The 17,706-nt window shown below is 44.3% G+C and overlaps 1 protein-coding gene across 1 annotated transcript in view; it reads right to left on the minus strand.

The window, feature by feature from the left end:
• Nucleotides 1–17,706, minus strand: part of LOC311421272 (uncharacterized protein) — a 223,185-nt gene that overhangs the window by 70,144 nt on the left and 135,335 nt on the right. Inside the window, exon 4 of the transcript XR_014684778.1 lies at nucleotides 13,298–13,442. The gene's annotated coding sequence lies outside the window, so the exon portion shown is untranslated. The remainder of the gene's footprint in view (nucleotides 1–13,297; nucleotides 13,443–17,706) is intronic.

Genomic DNA, 17,706 nt, shown 5'->3' on the forward strand with positions numbered 1-17,706 from the left:
ATCAGCATTTTTTGATTAAAAACAACATAATGGCAACAATTCTCAACAGCTGTACTTAGTACCTCAAGAAACGAGCTACTCAGCAAGTACTTCATTTAATTTATGAAAAGAAAGATGAAGAGGATAAAATTTGCTTCTCTTACTTTCTAAGCACATATTCCCTCACCCAAGGTAAATGAAAGCAGAGCCCCTGCTCCCTCGCCTGCCCCAGCTCCTCTGCCAACGCTGTGCGCAGAGGGCCTGTCCCCAGCACCGTCCTTGCACACCCAAGGGCAAAGGGGACAGGACGCGTCTCTTTTTCCAAGCCCCATGGCTCCCACTCCCACAAACCATCTCCCAGGTGCAGCCCCATTTTCAACACAGCTTTAATGAGCTGGGAAACAAGTGCAGCAGCTGCCCTCTTCCCCCGTTATCCCAGGATTGAAGAGCATGAGCTGCCACCCCCGGAGCTGCAGCTCTCTGCTGGCCCTGTAACTGCCCGACCGCACGCACCCCATCAGCCAAGGCAGTCCCGGCACGCCAGGGCCAGTGTCTGACAAGCCCAAATGTCCCCAGCTTTTCTCAGGACACAGGATGACCCAGTTCTTATTCCCACATCACAGGAACTTGCCTTTTTTTCCAGCAGAAGATGGGGAGCTAGGCATCCCCTGTTTGCACGTGAGATCCTTTTCTAAAAGGCCTCAGACCACCTGCCCTATTTGCAGACCAGCCCGTGGACAACCACCACTCCTGCAGTACCACGGCCTCGCATCCCCGGCTCAGGGCAGAGGGGAAGGCCTTGAACAGCCCCTGAGTGGCCCCTGCCAGCACTCTGAGCGAGCCCCAAGCTGGCCCTCTGGAAATACCGTAACAGCCACAAGATCTGAAGTTCACACTATCCCAATTTATGTTGCAGCTTTTTCTGCAGGACAAGGCAGAGCCCAAGCCCCGACGAGGCCGCACCAGCCGTGACCGTGCCTCTCGCTGCACCCTCCGGGCGGAGCTGACCCACAACGGAGCAGGGGAAGCTGCCCCCAGCCTCACGCCCCCAGATGCCCCTGCCAAGGGCGTGCAAGACACAGAAGCAGACGTGTTTTAAAACTTCAGAGCAGAATTTCATCTTCTGGCAAGCTTCTATCTTCGCTAGGTAGCATCTCGGATGGCAGCGGGCTTCTCTGCGCCCCTTCCAACGAGAAGCAGCGTTCCTCTGCAGTTCCACTTCTCTCGCACTTATTTTTCAAGATGAATTAATCCTTTGGTCTCAAGATTAATTTCCCAATGCGAAGTACACACTGAGAGAGAGTCAAAGTGGCAGTGAAGCCCCACACACCTGCCGGAGGGAAGGAGCCCCGTGACAAGGCCAGCGGGATCGCTGCTTAGCGCTTGGCTGTGCCCCTCGGTGCCCCTACGGCACGGAGACGCATGCAGCAGGACAGGCAGATGATATATGGCTGCCCACAGAACTTTATTAACACATTCAGGTTTACAAAAATATGCAGCCTAAGCTTTTTCAGCTTTTTCCTTTTTTTTTTTTTTTTTTTAAAGAAGATATTTTCCTCTAACTAAACCGATTTTTAAGTACGGAGCAGTCATTTGCCAGGTTTTCAAAGCCATCTGTTTTCAAAGCTTACCTTCCTTGTTGTTTACCACAGGCTGTCTATCTGTTTTAACAACCTCCACTGGGATTTCACATACCTCATTATGCAAAATCACTACTTATGCATTCACTCCAGCACTTGTCTAACTAATCTGCACTCATAACACCTTCTGTGGAAGATGCAGCATTCCTCTTCAGAGGCTGCAGATCAAAAACAATAGTAGCTGGTGTCATAGCAAGACAAAACACAGCCTCCTGTGTATTACTGTTGTGATACAGGCCTAATCCAAGACTGCTCGGAGCTGCTAAAATATAATAAAAAAATACCCTATCACAAGAGATTTTGTATCATATGCAAGATAAAAAGCATCTATTTTTAATGCTGGGACTTATGCTCGTCTTCGTCAAGAGGACTCTCAGTATTTTGGGCTCCCGGGCTCGTCCCCGGCAATCTGACGAGCACCCTGACCCTCCTCTGAAGTTCCTCACGGCCTCCTGTTAGGTTCATCCCAGGCACCACACTTTTCTTGCCAGTTTTCCAGCTGCAGCAGGCAGCCCTAGCAGCTGACGGAGCTGGAGCTGCTGTTCAGAGCCTCCCTCTGCCTCCGCTCCACCTCCCCGCAGGTCCCCGCCGTACGCCGCGGATCATCGACAGCGCCAGACCCGCGAACTGCTCCGGTCTGTCGTGTCGAGGCCTGCTTGGGGACCCTTTAACCACACATCATTGATACAATCCATCACGTTAAGAGCTTGCTGGGGGATGCTTTAATTCACGGATTATTAACACAATAGACTGTAACGTCTGGTACCATTACGGCTGGCTGTGTCACAGAACATCCTCAGGTAGGTTAAAAAACAAAGAAAAATAAATTCTGCTAGCAGGAGATCCACTGTATATAGGGTTCTCCAAATAATGAAAAGAATCAGAATTTATTAAGATCTTTTTTTGCGTAAGAAATTCAAGCGTGAGTTCATCCTCCTTGGAAAATCATGCTTCTATCTCTGTTTGTCTGTATATTGTAAAATTTGAGAGCTAAACATGAAAGTAAAACTTGCTGTTCTTAGATCTTTAAAACATTACAGCTGCAATGACACTGCTGTGGTAAGATTTAACACTAAAATTCCAAAAAGACAAAGTGACTTTAAATTATGTTTATTTTACATCGGGGAGCAAGGGAACTCCTGTTGAGCAAAGCACAAGAGACTGAAGTAACAGAAAGAAGTGGAATTTCATGGTTATGATTTCCTAGAAAAAAAATATAATACATCGGTCCTATAAAAGGCTTTTCATCTATGAAACTGAAAGCATTTTCTGAGTGAGGTAAGCATCATATCACTATCCCATTTCACACATGAGAAAACAGAGATTAGAAATAAAGGGGGGGACGTTTCCAAAACGCACGCATCCAGCTCTGGATGTGCCTGCACCACGTGCAGATGTCACAGCCCTCCACCCCACGTCCTATCCCTGCATGCTACCGCTCCCCAGGATCCATCAGCCTCACGCTTGGCTACAGAAAACCCCCAGAAAGATCTCCAAGCCCCCCTGACAGAGGGGTCAGCCTGCTAGAGCCTGCCCTGAGCAGGGTGTGAGGGCGCATCTTTGGCCGCTCAGCCTCTTCTGCCTCCCTGCCAAGCAGGCAGCGCGATGCTGCCAGCCCACTGCAAAACGACTGGCCCCTAAAACACTGCCCCAAATTGGGCCGGATATTCTTCCCTTGCCCAATTGAATCAGTTCCCTAATTGTATCTGTCCAACACAACCAGCGCCTCCAAGCACTCAGTGGGACCCCTTCTTGTGCACGGCACAGCCCAGCAGCACGCTCCAGGATGTGGAGCGGGGTCTCCAGGTGGGAGTCTCGCTGCACCGGGTGGCACAGGGCACGTGGGGGGCACAGGGCACAAGGGCAGAAGTCACCTGCTCAGACAGCCCCGGCAGCCAAACTGGGGTAGGAAACCAGAGCTTGCTGGAGGGGGTTCTACCAGGCAGTTTGGGAACTGGCTGTGATTTCACCTAAAACTGCATCCAGCAGGGCCCAGGCAGCGTCACCACAAATCTGCCAACACCTCATGTCAGCCTTGGTCCCCCTGAAATCAGAATGGTTTTTAGTGCTCATGGAGTGAGGTTCCAGGAGAGAATTACCTGTAACATCCATGCCCGTATCTTCTGCCATAAGCAGAACAAGCCCAGAACCAGGGCGTGCGTTTCATTGTGTCTTTCTCTTGCTTTGACTCAAAATGGAAATCATCCCATTCCCTCACCGTTGCAAACCATTCTGTGGTTAAACGTGCTTTTACATATAACGCCCTTTATATCTGGAGAGATTTAACATATATAGCAGCATTACTGTTTTTAGTTTCTATGCAAGAAAAAAGCTTCACTTAAACCTCTTGTTTGGAAACACTGATTAAGTTTGTATACGCTGCATTATCCATCTCCATTATATCATAAACTGCTGTTTCTCTTTACTTGCTTTACCTGGCTGGTCTATTGTTACCAACAGTGCCAATTCAAGCGGTATTTGCATTTTGCTCAGTGAGCACCTATTTTCTGTTGGCTGATATAACTCTGCCAGCACAGATGTTCCAGGTAAGCGTGCTAAATACCTGACCTGCCTTGTACACTACTTCTGAAACACGTCAGGCTCATCAGTATGGCTGAACACTGGCGTGTCCCATCGTCAGGAGACTGCAGGTATGGATTAGGATTGCATCTGTGTAGGCACTGGATAAATATGGAATAATGAGCAGGTTTTGCACCAAGTTGTTCAAATGATTTATATAAATGCCAGCTACAAATAGGATCAGATTAACTTTCAGCTCCAGTGAATACTAGTTTCATTGGAACCAAATCCTCTGCTTCTAGAGAGGCTGCTGGAAATAGCAGGCTAGCTATCCAAGAAGCGTTACGATTACAATACTTAAGAACAGTGGTTGGGTGGCCCTAAGGCAAAACCCCATCAGCTTAGATTACAGGTCAGATAGCTAGCACAGACCTGTTAAATGTTTGTATTTAAACTAATACACTCCCATCAGGAGCGGTTCTATTCTTCACCGCACAGCTGGTTTGCCAAACAGCACAGAGCACAGCACCACTGTTCTTAAATATCCCCTTTCAGCTCACTCATGATGTAATTTAGCAAACTGCTACAACGGGGATCAGAACTGCATTAAACAAACACAACAGAAGTCAAGCTGCTGGAGACAAACACATAAAACAAACATTGTACTAAAAAAACAAAGCACGGGGTATGGGGGCCTGAGCTCCGTGCTGGGGGAGCGGTGGGACAGCCCCGCGTGGCAGGGAAGGCACGGACACCCCACGCACTCCTGACAGAGGCCGGGGCAGCTCCTTAGGGCTCCGATGGAGATGGAGAGCACACTGCATTCAGCAACAGGCATGGGAAGCTTTACCCAAGGGGCAGAGACCCCTCCTCGGGCAGCTGGTTTAATGCTGGAGATGGTGCAACATGGCCTGGATGCACTGCACGCCCTATTGCTCACCTTCGCATCAGGTCGAATCCTGCTTCTCCCCTGTCTCAGGAACACTTCTGCTTAAAGCAGGAGCAACGATAACCAAGTAAGGTGCTGGTCAGCAAAACAGAGCTGCCAGAACCCACCCATTTTGATCGTGAGGTGGCCAGACGAAGGAGGACCGTCTCACAAAGATACCATTGGCACTACAGCAATAGGCACCTGTTGGTTTTGTTTTATAAGAGTTTAATGTGATATTCCTGACAACCCCTACTGAACCAGCACTCGCTCCCCATTTCCTCTGACCTCTGAAGCATTCCTCGCTCCAGTATTTAAGAAGCACACTAAAACCAAGTATCAACAGGTCCGAACTATAGCACAGAAGATGGATACAAGTATCTAGCCTTTTGCTTCTAGTGGACCTCGAGGTTAACATGACTTTTTCTATTTCATCACCATTTTCCAGAGTTTAAATTCTTTAGGAAGGGAACCTTCTAAATTCCTTCTCCAAGTCTGTACAGGGTGAGGCGTGTGGCTCTTGGCTGCTGCAGAGATAAGCAGAGACACAGGGACTGCTTAGAAAATATGGCCAAAGCCCAAGTGCAGAGTACACAAGAGATACGTAATACACACTCATAAATGAGAACGTCGTTCTCTGCAGTTTTTAACCATTTCCAAGCAGGGTAATCTCCAGTACACTAGTTTTAATATCTTCAGTAAATGATCCAGTGGTAAAGCTGAAGCTATAAAACAGTTACAGAGCAAAGTCCAAGAGTTACGATTACTGATGAGCATTACAACCAAGTCTAACAGCAACTTCCGGGGAGAAATCAGGTAAAAAATTTTGCTCGTCTATGGTTTGATCTTTGGGGTCCTTCTGGCCCCCAGAATCACAAGGTCTAATACTAACAGCCTCACAGGCCTGCTCCGTACATCCCTGTACTCAGCCAGAAAAGCTTCCACCACCATTTGCAAATGCAGAAACCACCAAGATGTTGCTCTGCGCTATAGACCCCGTCTACAAAAGCATCTCTGCTGTAGGCATCTGCAAAGCACAGGAAGATCTCAGAAGCCTTAAGACTCATTGGGAACTTAGGTCCTCATCAACATCAGGAAGATTTGTGCTCTCAAGTCAGGTATCTTGCTTCAGTTACAGCCCTTGAGGGGCAGCTCTGCCCCCAAGGGCTGCCAAAGCCAACCTGGGCGATTCGACGTGAGCTGGAGCAGCCCTGCTATTTCCTCTGTTCCACCTCCCTGAGGTTCAGGGCTAGCTTTTTGAAATCGCAAAGATCTACATCCAAAAGCTTAAAATCCAATCCAGATCTCCTAATGTAATATTTCGTAATATACTACTGAAAGGTTTGGCATTCATCGATCTTCATTCACTGGAGTAGTCTAAAACCAGAAAAAGCGCTCCCTGGTTTCTCTTTGCAAAGTGGGATGACAAAATCTAAAGGCTCCTGGACACCCAGTGTTGGTCAGCTCACGGAGACGAGACAGCAGCACTACTGCAAGCGTTTGGGATTCACTGGACAAACTGAGCAGCAAAGGTTGGATGTGTTTATTTTTAGTACCAGTCAACACAGTGCTTCCCTAACAGCCCCTCAGAGCCTGCTGGTGTCAGAAACCTGCCACCAAACCGAACTGTGACGTGTCCATATCTAAATCCTGACCTCACAGGAATCTGCTAGACAGGTGTGAGTTTAGATTAATGGTTTTGCCCTGGTTTACTTCCAGAAATGAGTGGTCTGAAACTGCCAGCATTAATGTGATGCTTTACTGTGCAGTTTAAATTTGGATTTTGCAGCAAAGCTGCAGATAATGTAATTGACTCCTTTTATAGCTTAACTCTCAGCTACAACATCAATATTAGAAGAGGAAATGTCATTTCTAATTTAACTTAATTTTTAAAGAACACATTTCTCTAACTTTAGGTATGTAATATCTTTTTATTTTAATTTAAAAACATCTCTTTTAAATGATAAAGTAGGCTAATATGAAAGCCAATATTCAGTTAACCGATAATTTCAAAGTAAACAAGCCCTTTCTGCATAAATGGAGGCCATCAGTCAGCTTTGGTCTAATCCTCTGAACTCACAAATATTACCCCAGAAAGGAAGTAATTAGAAAATATTTTATGCAGATTTGAATAGGGGTCTTTGTGCAGGCAAAGAGTGAGACAGTTGCTGTCACCACGAGCCATGCTACCAGAACATGTTGTTCTTTTGATTTCAGAGACTCCGGGCATATTTATGATTTTTAAAAAAAAAGCCAACCCTGGGATTGGAAGCTACATGTTAGCTGAATTCAATTAAAATATTTAAGGTTGGCTTTTAAATCATGCTAGCAGCTTGGGCTCAAATTCCTTGCTTCTAAGGTTCTGGTCCCATGCAGATATGTAATGCACCGTGATAAAGAACAGGAAAGCAAAATCGGAACATATGTGATTTAAAAGGCACACTGCAACCATTTTAAAACCAATTATCTCTCCTCAAAATACTAAAGAAGGGAGAAAACCACCCACTCTAAAGCTTAGCTGGACTCCATCCAGAGCCATTAGTCCAGGAATTCAAAACATGAATGCTGTCCTTTTTTTAAAATCCTAAACTTTTAAGTTTGATTTCTGCTATCTCTATCTTTTGAGTTAAGATGGCATCCTTAAAATGGATATTTAATAAACATAACATGAAGTTCACATCCAGTTTTGATGAAAAACATCAGTCTAACCTTTCCTATGCCTTTGCAATTACTGTCTTTCTCAGTTCCCATTTTCCTTCCTTTATTAACAATTGCCTTTAAATAAGGTAACCATAGCAATGCTTTTCAACCTTGATGTCTTTTGTTTAGCTCGCTTGAAGACAAAGTCACAACATAATTTTCACCAACAACTCTTATGACAAACAATTTCAATACCAAGATATTTTTTAAAGTGTGCTATGAAAGAGGGGGTTCCCCCAGAAAATGCACCTAAAATAATTTAGATCTAAGGAAATGGAAGGCACTGTGTCTGGTGGTATAATGCTCTTACCTCACCTTTAGAGCTGATCTGAACGATCCTAAAACTTTTTTGAGTTCGATGATGTATACAGGCCATGAATCGGAGTGAGGACATGGATTTTGTCAGGCCCCAGCAGCTCCTCGATGTCTGTTCGGGCTGGGCTCAGCCTCACCGAGCACACGTGCTGCACGTACTGCTGGCAACTGCTGAGCAAAGCCACGCTTGAAAGCTCAGCACAGCCCAATACACAAAGACTACAAGGGGTCAAAGGAGGTTTTTTTTAGCCATTTCCCTCACTTTGAGAAAGATGTGAAGACCTCTGGCACATGAAATTTTTAAATGATCAGTTCAGCTGCATTTTTTCAGGCAGGGCATAAGGCGGATCACGCATTAACTCTCCTTCCACATCACTCCCTTTGGCGCACAGATCCGCGGTGTGGGGATGTCTTGCTTTCACGTGGTCCTGGCTACACGCCCTTTACAAATCTGTTACATAACATTCACCACCTATAATCACAATTTTACTTAAATATTGGAGTCCCAACATGAATTTTGAACAAAGATATGCTTAATATTCTACCATATAGAGTTTGCTTCACAGTTCATGTGTACCATTTATTTCCACCAAGAGTATTTTGCATTAAGCTGTATGCATGGAAATTGCATCTGAAGAAAAAAATTGTAGCAATTAGTAATCTGTTTCATTTAAAAACAGCCTGCTAGTTACCTCCAAAGTAGAGGTTAAAATGGGAACATATAAATACTCTTTGGCCTTCTTTTTCTTCCCTTGAAGCTGTGTTAGCCCCACCCCATAGTCCTTCTGGGTCTCAGGCACGGTCCCACACCAAAGCTGAATCATCACTTCTGGTTTTGTGGTGATTCACGAGCGGGACCCCAGCCTACTCCTACTGATCAGAGTGCAGAAACGCCTCTTGTCTTTGGCAGGAGCAGGAACGTTACTTTGAACTCGTCCTCCCCTACAGATGGGATGTTGCTAAGTCATGCAATGTTAACTTAAGCCATTGTCTTTGTATACTGCTCATGAACATCATTTATCTTGTGATTAACTGCACGCAGACTGCAGACCGGGACTTGAAAACCATTTATAATACTGGCTGTGTCCAAGAATAATTCAATCTAAGTTAAAGAGACACTACTTCCAGCATTAATGTTAGAAAAATGGACCCACTGCATGTTTTAGTACTCGTTTCACCTGAAATTATCAATACTAGCACATTATCATTCAGATCTGCTCTTCGCACAAAGACTTCTGCTGACCTTTACAAGATCCCTGTCGAGGTGCACTCTTGTCTTTCAGACCCGTCACTTCCTTTGGCCACAGGATTTTTCCATGTACTCAGAGGCTTCCTTTCTAATCAGATTACTCATCACAGCAATCTAAAACCCACTGCAAGTATCAGGCTTTGTGAAGGCTTTTCACAGGCTTTGGATCAGACCAGCACACTGGCAGCAAAACCCCTGACATGTCTGACAGCCTGGACAACATTTTCTTGTACTTTTTCCAAATGAAAAGAGCTCCAACGGCTCTTTCCAAAGGGATTTGTTTCTCTCTCCTCCCAGTAAGATGCTTACTACTGTGTAGGCTGCACAAAATATTTTGCTAAGGCAACTTGTTCTTGCCAGTCGAGACCTCAGTGTTTAATCATAATACACAATCATCTACAATACATATGGGCTGCTACTACATTTTGTAATTGCATGCAAAACAGAGAAGCTGGCAACTGCAACATTTGTATTTATTTTGCCTTCTCCCCAGAATGTCCCTACTTCTCTCTTACACGTCACATTCTTACCTCCAAGCAAAAGTGCTAAGTACATTTAATACTGGCAATTCCCCAGGATTATATTTTTTTTTAATAAATCAGATTTTCTGCTGTTATAGCCCATTTCTCTCATCTCCCTCCCTCTGGCAATAGCAACTGCAAGTGGAAAGCTGAGACACCAAAGCTGGTTTCCTGCGGCAAAGCTCGGTGCCAGCCATTGTTCTAGCAGCGCGTACCTGCTCAACAGTGCTTGCATTCAGTGCCTCTGAATGTTTTCCTTCCCTCCAGGGTGACAGCTTTGAACAACAACCCTCTTACCATACTCAAACCCCCAAAAGCTTTCTGCTACTGCAGCAGTAATTTAATCAACAACTCAAAGGTAGAAGCTCTCAGCAAACAACCGCATCTACATACCAGCCTCCCCAGTGTGACACAGCTTCCCACCATTTCTTTTTTCCTTTATCTTCTGTTGAAAAATCTTGAGAATCTTGCTTATACCATGGGGATGTTTCCCCTCTCTCACTGGTCAAAAGCTGGTTCCTTGTAAAGAACTTGAAGAACGAAAAGGAAAATAAAAGAGTCAGGCTGGGGAACTCAGCTCTGCTCCCTGCCTGTCTCCCCGGAGGACATCGCTAGCACCGATCCTTCTGCAGCCGTGGTTTATTAGTGCCTGCAGGACTTCTCTAGGTTTTTGTACAGATGGGAACACGTTCTCCCATTTTAGATCTCTTGCATGGCTCACTGTTAAATCAGGGCCTGCAAGCTTGCTTCAGATTGAGGGAAAACAAAGCAAAGGTAAAAATTGTGCCTTGTCCTTGATAGTAACACGGATAGCACAGCCTGCCTGCAGAAGTCATCGCCAACTGAGCTGGGATGGCCTGAGGCCACCAGCTGACACTGGACTTTGGCTTTTACCAGGCCTGCAGCAAAGACGACTGAGCACTGCCTTTTTCTGGAGACCATGGGGCCGGAACCTCTCCATTTGCCAGTCTTAACAATATCTGGTGGTTTTCTCAAACCATCTGTGCTTGGAAGTTCAATAACAAGCTAAGGAAAAGAACATTATAATTTGCAGTATCGTTCACAGTAAGCAACCTCAGGATTAAAACTTTTCAAAAATAATACCCGGGCTCCTACACAACCCTTGTGGATTAAATCTGGGTTGGAGGGAAAGAGGGAAGGGAGAGAAGGAGGACAACCCTGAACTTGTGTCTCCGATCCAAAGGAAGCTGAAACACAACGCCCAATACAGAGCACCACCAAAAGAAACTCAGAAGAGCATTGTGTCCAAGGAGAGGGATTTGTAGGGTATTTTGCTCATTGCCCCCAGCAAACGAGGCTGTGGGAGGTAAAGGAGGCACTGCCCAGCACACAGCCCGCGTCCCAGGCAGGGGACCACCGACCACCCCAGTAACGTACTCCTGAACCACAGCATCTTCCTCACCAGAAACCCGAGGCATTTCACCTTGTGCCAGACCGAAAACCTTTCATTATTCTCACGTTTCCAATGTTTTCATGACATTTTCTCTAATTTACCCAAATTTCTAGTGGGGAAAAACTTACTTCTTTCTGTAATAAGGCCTATGGCTATTCATATATTTTAACGGACAACTGTCAGAGCATTAAGATCAAACTTGAAACATTTTACTCTTTTGTGTGCATAGGTGCACTTCTACGCTCATTACCTGTTTTACTTACAAGCTCCTGTTGTTATTATGTCTTTTCTCTTCCCCCCAGCAGCTTACCCAAATATTTCCTAGAGATTAAGAACCAGGATTAATCACATACCCCACACAGTGATTAGCACGATGGTGGGACCAAAATTCACGCGTGCCTCTCTGAATCAACATTTTGACTTCCCAGCTAGGTTCCCCGTAATTAATGCCCAACAAGCAGCATGTCTAATACTCCAGGGATTGAAAGTGGGAGCGGTTCATGTCGTGTCACAAGTTGATTTAAGTATATTTTATTTACTTTAGAAAATGAGTATTTTACTCTATTTAACACCAGAGGGGGTGATGCAGTTTTTAATTAATTTACTCTTTTGGCTTTTTTAATGTCAAGAAAACAAATGGAGCAATATAAAAACAACAGCAGAACGGCTGACGTGGGGGTCTATAATGTAACCATAAAAGGAGCATTTTCAAAGCACTTGCAAAGTTCCAGCCACATGATTCCCATTAACTGTAATGAGCACTGGACAGATAAATTCACACATGTTGCTTTGATGATTTATTCTAAATTGGCCTCATCTTTGTTAGCACTAAAGGAATAATGATGCTACACAATATGAAAGAGAAATCTTTCAATTTGCCCCCTGCAATTTTCATCATTATCCACAGAATTCTCCAGTAGCCAGTCAGACTACAGATTCATAATCTTTCCAATTTTACAGACAGTTAAAAATATTAGCTATAGCAGAGCGGTCAATCTCTGCAGAATATAGTGCTCAAATGTTCCTTTGTTTAACGCACAGGCTTAGCTAGTTGTGCTCTGAAGCCATATCAAAGGCCTAAATAAGTAGAACAGCGCAGGGAGAAAGCTGCTGCTGTGTAGACGCCAATCCATATTACCTTGCCAAATCTTTAATTGCTGTGTGTGTACATTTGGCTTGATCTTGGGCTGCTTTGAAGTAAAGATATTAGCTTCAATTAATCCCAAAATGACCTCAAGTTACGGGCTCTGGGAAAAAAAGAAAACCAGAAAGTGGTACAGAAACCATGTGAGCTGCTTGGTTTTTTTCTTCTTCTTCTTTCTTTTCCCCCTTTCTCCTTTTCTTGTGTGAGGACTGGATTTATGTTCATGGCAGAAGCTGAACAGCCACTGCAAATGAAGGCTCCTCTCCACCCAGCAAGGAGGCAGCGCCTCGGCTGTGTGAGCGGGCAGCTCCCCACACCGCCACTCCTCACACCTGGCCTAGCCTGAGGAGATGGGGAAAGTGTTTCACAAACACCAGGCAGCTGAGTCAAACAAGTGTAAAACAAGTGTAAACAATGAAGATGAAAACCAAGGACCCACAGATCCGAACCTACCTGCTTCCGTTCTAGGACTTCTCAAATGAACAAGGGATTACAGGGGTTACAGGAACCAGCAACCAAAACAAGCACAGAGCTGCACCTCGTGCTGCCAAAGCCACTGACCCCATCTTCCTACCCACCATTTTCATCCCAGTGAGTTAACACTTTTGAAATTCATTTCATAGTTGCGGTGTTTATGGAGAGGACACATCAACACTGTTAACACCCAGATACTCATACAACAAAATCTTTATAACCAGTGTGACCCAGAGTGGGGGAAAAATCCCCAATCGACCAGAACTTTTAAGGTCTCACAAATGTTTCTGTACTAAATTGGTCAAAAATCACAACTGAAGTATATGCTCTCCGACAACACAATATGCATCATTCAAAAAAGACAAGCAATATAAACCCAGAAACACTAGAAAAAAGAAACAATTCTTGAATACCTTTTGCTTCTGCTATTGCTGTGTGCATGGCTCAAGCTACTGGGTCTGCCCCGAAGTTTACCATTTCCTGTACCAGACAGTGGCTTCAGAGAATAGCGGGATACTCTTCTTCAATATTCAGAATACTCTTTCTTCAGGATTGCACCTTCAGGGAAAAAAATAAAAAATAATAATAAAAAAAAAAGGTTTTGTATTTGAAAGCAAGTAGTAAAACTGAGTATGACTGAGGTTTCTCCTCACTGTATTCTGACACATGCAGTGCCAAAGGCATGCTCCCTGCACACCGACTGCAAACCCCACTGTCCGCATGCACCGCACCTAACCAGGCAGCAGCAAGCACAATTGCTTCCTTAAGCTTCTTGGTGGTTTTCCTACATGCATTTTTTGTAGTTGGAATTTTTTTTGTCTTCTAACGGGATGGCATTTTTGTGCTATTCCTTCGGAATCCTAAGTAGCTAACACTACTGAACCAGACTCCAATTTCATAGCTTCCTCCAAATCAAAAGACTTCCGAACTACTTAGAGTTATCTTTATGTCAGCACATTCCCTTGAGGGCAAAATTGTCTTTTTCCCTTGTCAGTTAATTTGTTCATTGCAACACAAGTTTATTGAAAGCACTCTGAGTCTTAATTAGTGCTTTTACTTACTTGTTCCCTTAGCTGTTGTGTCTCAGTATACACCAAATGCTGTGGAGCAGAATTGAGAAGAAATTTCATTACAGCAGTGGCTTAAAAGTGAAATATTATGGGTACCTGTAGCAACATACTTGTACCTAACTTCGAGCCCTGGAATTTAAATATTTACACCTGAAAAAAATCACCCCTCCATTGCATGCATAGATGCACTGATTCCTGGAAGTCTCCACAAAGCCAGACAGGTATCAATTTAAGAGCACAGAAAGAAGAAGTCTTCTCCTGGGCCACAAAGGTCTGACAACTGTTCAGGCAGGCAACTGTGCCTTACAGCTTCCTACACAACACCCGTGATGCTAAATGCATGTACCTACATGCCAGTGGCACACCTACCAGCAAACTGCTCCAACAATTCTACTCTGAACCTCCCTACGTGCTAAAAACCTCCTAGAACAAGTCTACATCTATTTTTACCAATTTATGTGCCTTTAATCTTGCACCATTGTTGTGTATGTTCTTTATGAGATCTCCCCCATTCTGTAGCCTTTCCTGCTGACACATTTGCAGACACGAACCATATCCTGCTCCACAGGCCTCATTCTGCCAGGTGGAAGAAGCCCAGTCTCCCAGCTTCATCTCACAAGTTGAGCTCCCTGATCCCCCTGGTAGCATCCTCTGCAGCTATTCCTGCATTATTTCATTTCTCCTAAACACAGGGGACCAGATTTGTCCCCATATTCCAGACACAGCCTCGCCTGTGCCTGACACAACAGCAGTATAAACACCATGGTTGTACTACCAGTGACTTGCTGGCTGTATTGCACTGTTGTTCTCAGTTTCCTCGACAGTTAGTCCTGAATTACAAAGCTCCACCTTAAAAGTGAATTTTTTATTACTAACCCCTAATTACTCACTTGAATTTTACACTAATACGTTTCACAATCTCTAATTTCAGTCCCTGGGACTACCCTCCACTTCCACTATGACAGTCTCGTCCTTTGCCCAGTTTGATGGAGGTCCCCACGTGATACTGTCAGTAACACGAGTGACTTCAGACCGACTCCTGTTGTCATTAAAGCTGGTCACCCTTCATTCCTGTGGGCATTCCAGCCTGCTCTGCCCCAGCCCACTAGTTCCCTAAACATCACAAAAAGGGGTTGTTTTTCAGCTGGATCCTTGTACCAACTTCCAGCTTCACTAATAATTTCCCACGTGGCCCTGTAGCTAATGCCTTACTGAAATCCAAACAGATTAGATCTTAGAGACTCCAAGATCCCTTCATGGCTTTGAAAACGACACCAGCAAGACCTTATGGTTAATGTTATTTTGTTTATTTTAATTATGTGCTTTGCTGCACATTAGAAGAAAGCAGCCTTTCATGTTTCTCTGCTCCTGCACCGACTGAGAGCTCTCTCCTTAATGAATCTTGCATCTGCAGGTGAGGGAGCCCAGGCAAAAGGTAGCAGTAAATCAAGCACTTCCTCTGCTAGAAAAAAAGGACCTTCAGAGCTCTGCTGCTCTTGGTCAAAAGTTGCAATGACTACAAATAAAGGTTTTAGAGGAACAGGTAGATTATTAATCCCACCGAAATATAACGGATGTGTAGCGTGGGTGTGACTGTTACCCACTGTCTCAAGTCCTGGCAGCTACAGTACCCCCGGGGCTGCAAGCAAAATGCTCCTCCGAGGGAAGAGGAATTGATGGTATGATAAGTGCTGGACAACTTGGTCCTGATTATTCCCATCTTCTTCCATTTACACACACTGAATTCCTTTCTGCATCCGTGGAAGGGAAGTATCCGATCATTTGGGGTTGTAAAAAACACTGCTCCAACTTGCCTGTCTTGAGACAGCAAACAGCAATGGAAACGCACAGACTTTGCACTGTGTGCTGGTCAAACACTGCTGATTTGCCATGGTACAGGATGGCACTGGTGTTTTGTCATGTCCCACACCAGTTTGCACCATGGAAGCAGCAATGGTGCCCTATCCATGCTGGCCCAAAGCTATATGCCAGACAAGTTCTTGGACCAAGACTCTGTGGCATAGGAAATCTCGTACATGTAACCTCACCTCTGAATCCATGTGATTCTGCAGTGAATGTATTATTTTTCCTGCCAGACCTTGTCTTCTCATGTTGCTTGTATGCAACACCATCTTGAAACCCAAAGCATAGCAAAGAATCTCACTAAGCCAACACTTCTGTGACAAAGAACAAGATATAGCAAGTGTAATTTCAAGCAATTTTGAAAGAAATTGAAAAGAAACTTTTATTAGTCTAATAAAAATACATAACCCTTGAAATGCTTTCAAATAGTTCCACATTTCCATGTTTTAAAACAACTATATGAAAACTACGTGAACAAAATTGCATAAAGGAGCTGATTTGAAAGCTCCTCTGACTACATCATCTTTGACAACAGAAGAAATTTCACTCTAAGAAGAGTGGGCGCCAGCTTTACACTCCCCTTAGGTTTACTTTAGCAAAGGAGTTGTAGATGGAGAATTCCAGTTATGTGGCTTAGCATACAAGACAAAATATTTCCGGAGATCTGTGAAGTATTTTGCATGTACAGTTATGCTACTCCCATTAATTTTAATACGGAGCTGAGGAAATGTGTAGTTTACCAATCATATCATCATCAAAAACCTCCTTTCCCCAAGCACAAATTTAGTAAATCATACCTGTAATTTAATTCTTAATCAAGAGGCCCTTGAGCCTGACTCCCGAGACTCACTTTATGGATTTTGTTATGCATAGTATGAAAATGAAGCAGAAACTCTGCACTTTGATCTGCTCTCGGTTCACGCCCCTATCTCCTGCCTTTCCACCATTATGAAGCTAAAAGAAAGAACGATCTTGTACTCATTTTTTTCAGTCGTTTAAGAAATGAATTTTCAATAGCAAATCACTGGCTACAACAAGGATAGAGACAGCCTAAATGGTTCCAAACCTGAGAAGCCTGAGCAAACTCCTCGTTTCTAATGTTCTGTGTCCAGAATTGAAAACAGGATTTTGAAATAAATTTTGTCTTCCCATGTAAAACAAGAGATGACATTTATGCCTGGAAAAATTAGGTGTGGTAGGTTTATTTGGAGAGGGAAAAAAAAAAAAAAAAAGAAGCCACCAAAAGCAACCCACAACTGCATTTTTTAAATGAACAGTTACCTGTAGATTTGGACTTGAGTCTGACAACCATGTCAGCTATTCCAGCTTCTGAAAACAGCAATTAATGCACCTAGTCATTGCATAAATGAAATATTTTTAATACTTGGTTCAAAGTTACATTGTATAGAAAGAACATACATGTGCATTTACTTATGTTTCAAGTGTAAGCTGGGAAATTGAAAACAAATAACATTATTTATTTCTCCCCAAGAATTATTTTAGCAATGGTGGAAAAAAAATGCTAAAAGCCAAGTTAAAACTTCATGGAGTTGCAATTAAGCAGTTTCATTTCACACTGCTGCAGTTCCTCCACCTTTGCAGCAGTGGTGCCATGAGCTGACCCTGCAGCAAGCAGGCAGAGCCACAGCAAAGGCACACGGCCGTGTCACCTGCACGAGCAGGGGCTGAGTCCCACCCCAATGCTCACCCCACTGCTTTGCCAGTGGAAGAGCTCTGGCAGGCTGGCGTCTTCTCCATCAGGCCTCTAGCTTAGTAGAAAATGATTAAGAGCTCACTGTAGGAACCTCCCCAACAGCTGCAGAGTCTCAACTTTAAGACACCGTTATTTACAGAGAACATTTCCTACCCTGAGGTGGCCCCCAGTGCCT

Source organism: Aythya ferina (genome assembly GCF_964211825.1).
Source record: "Aythya ferina genome assembly, chromosome: 19".
NCBI classification, from domain to species: domain Eukaryota; kingdom Metazoa; phylum Chordata; class Aves; order Anseriformes; family Anatidae; genus Aythya; species Aythya ferina.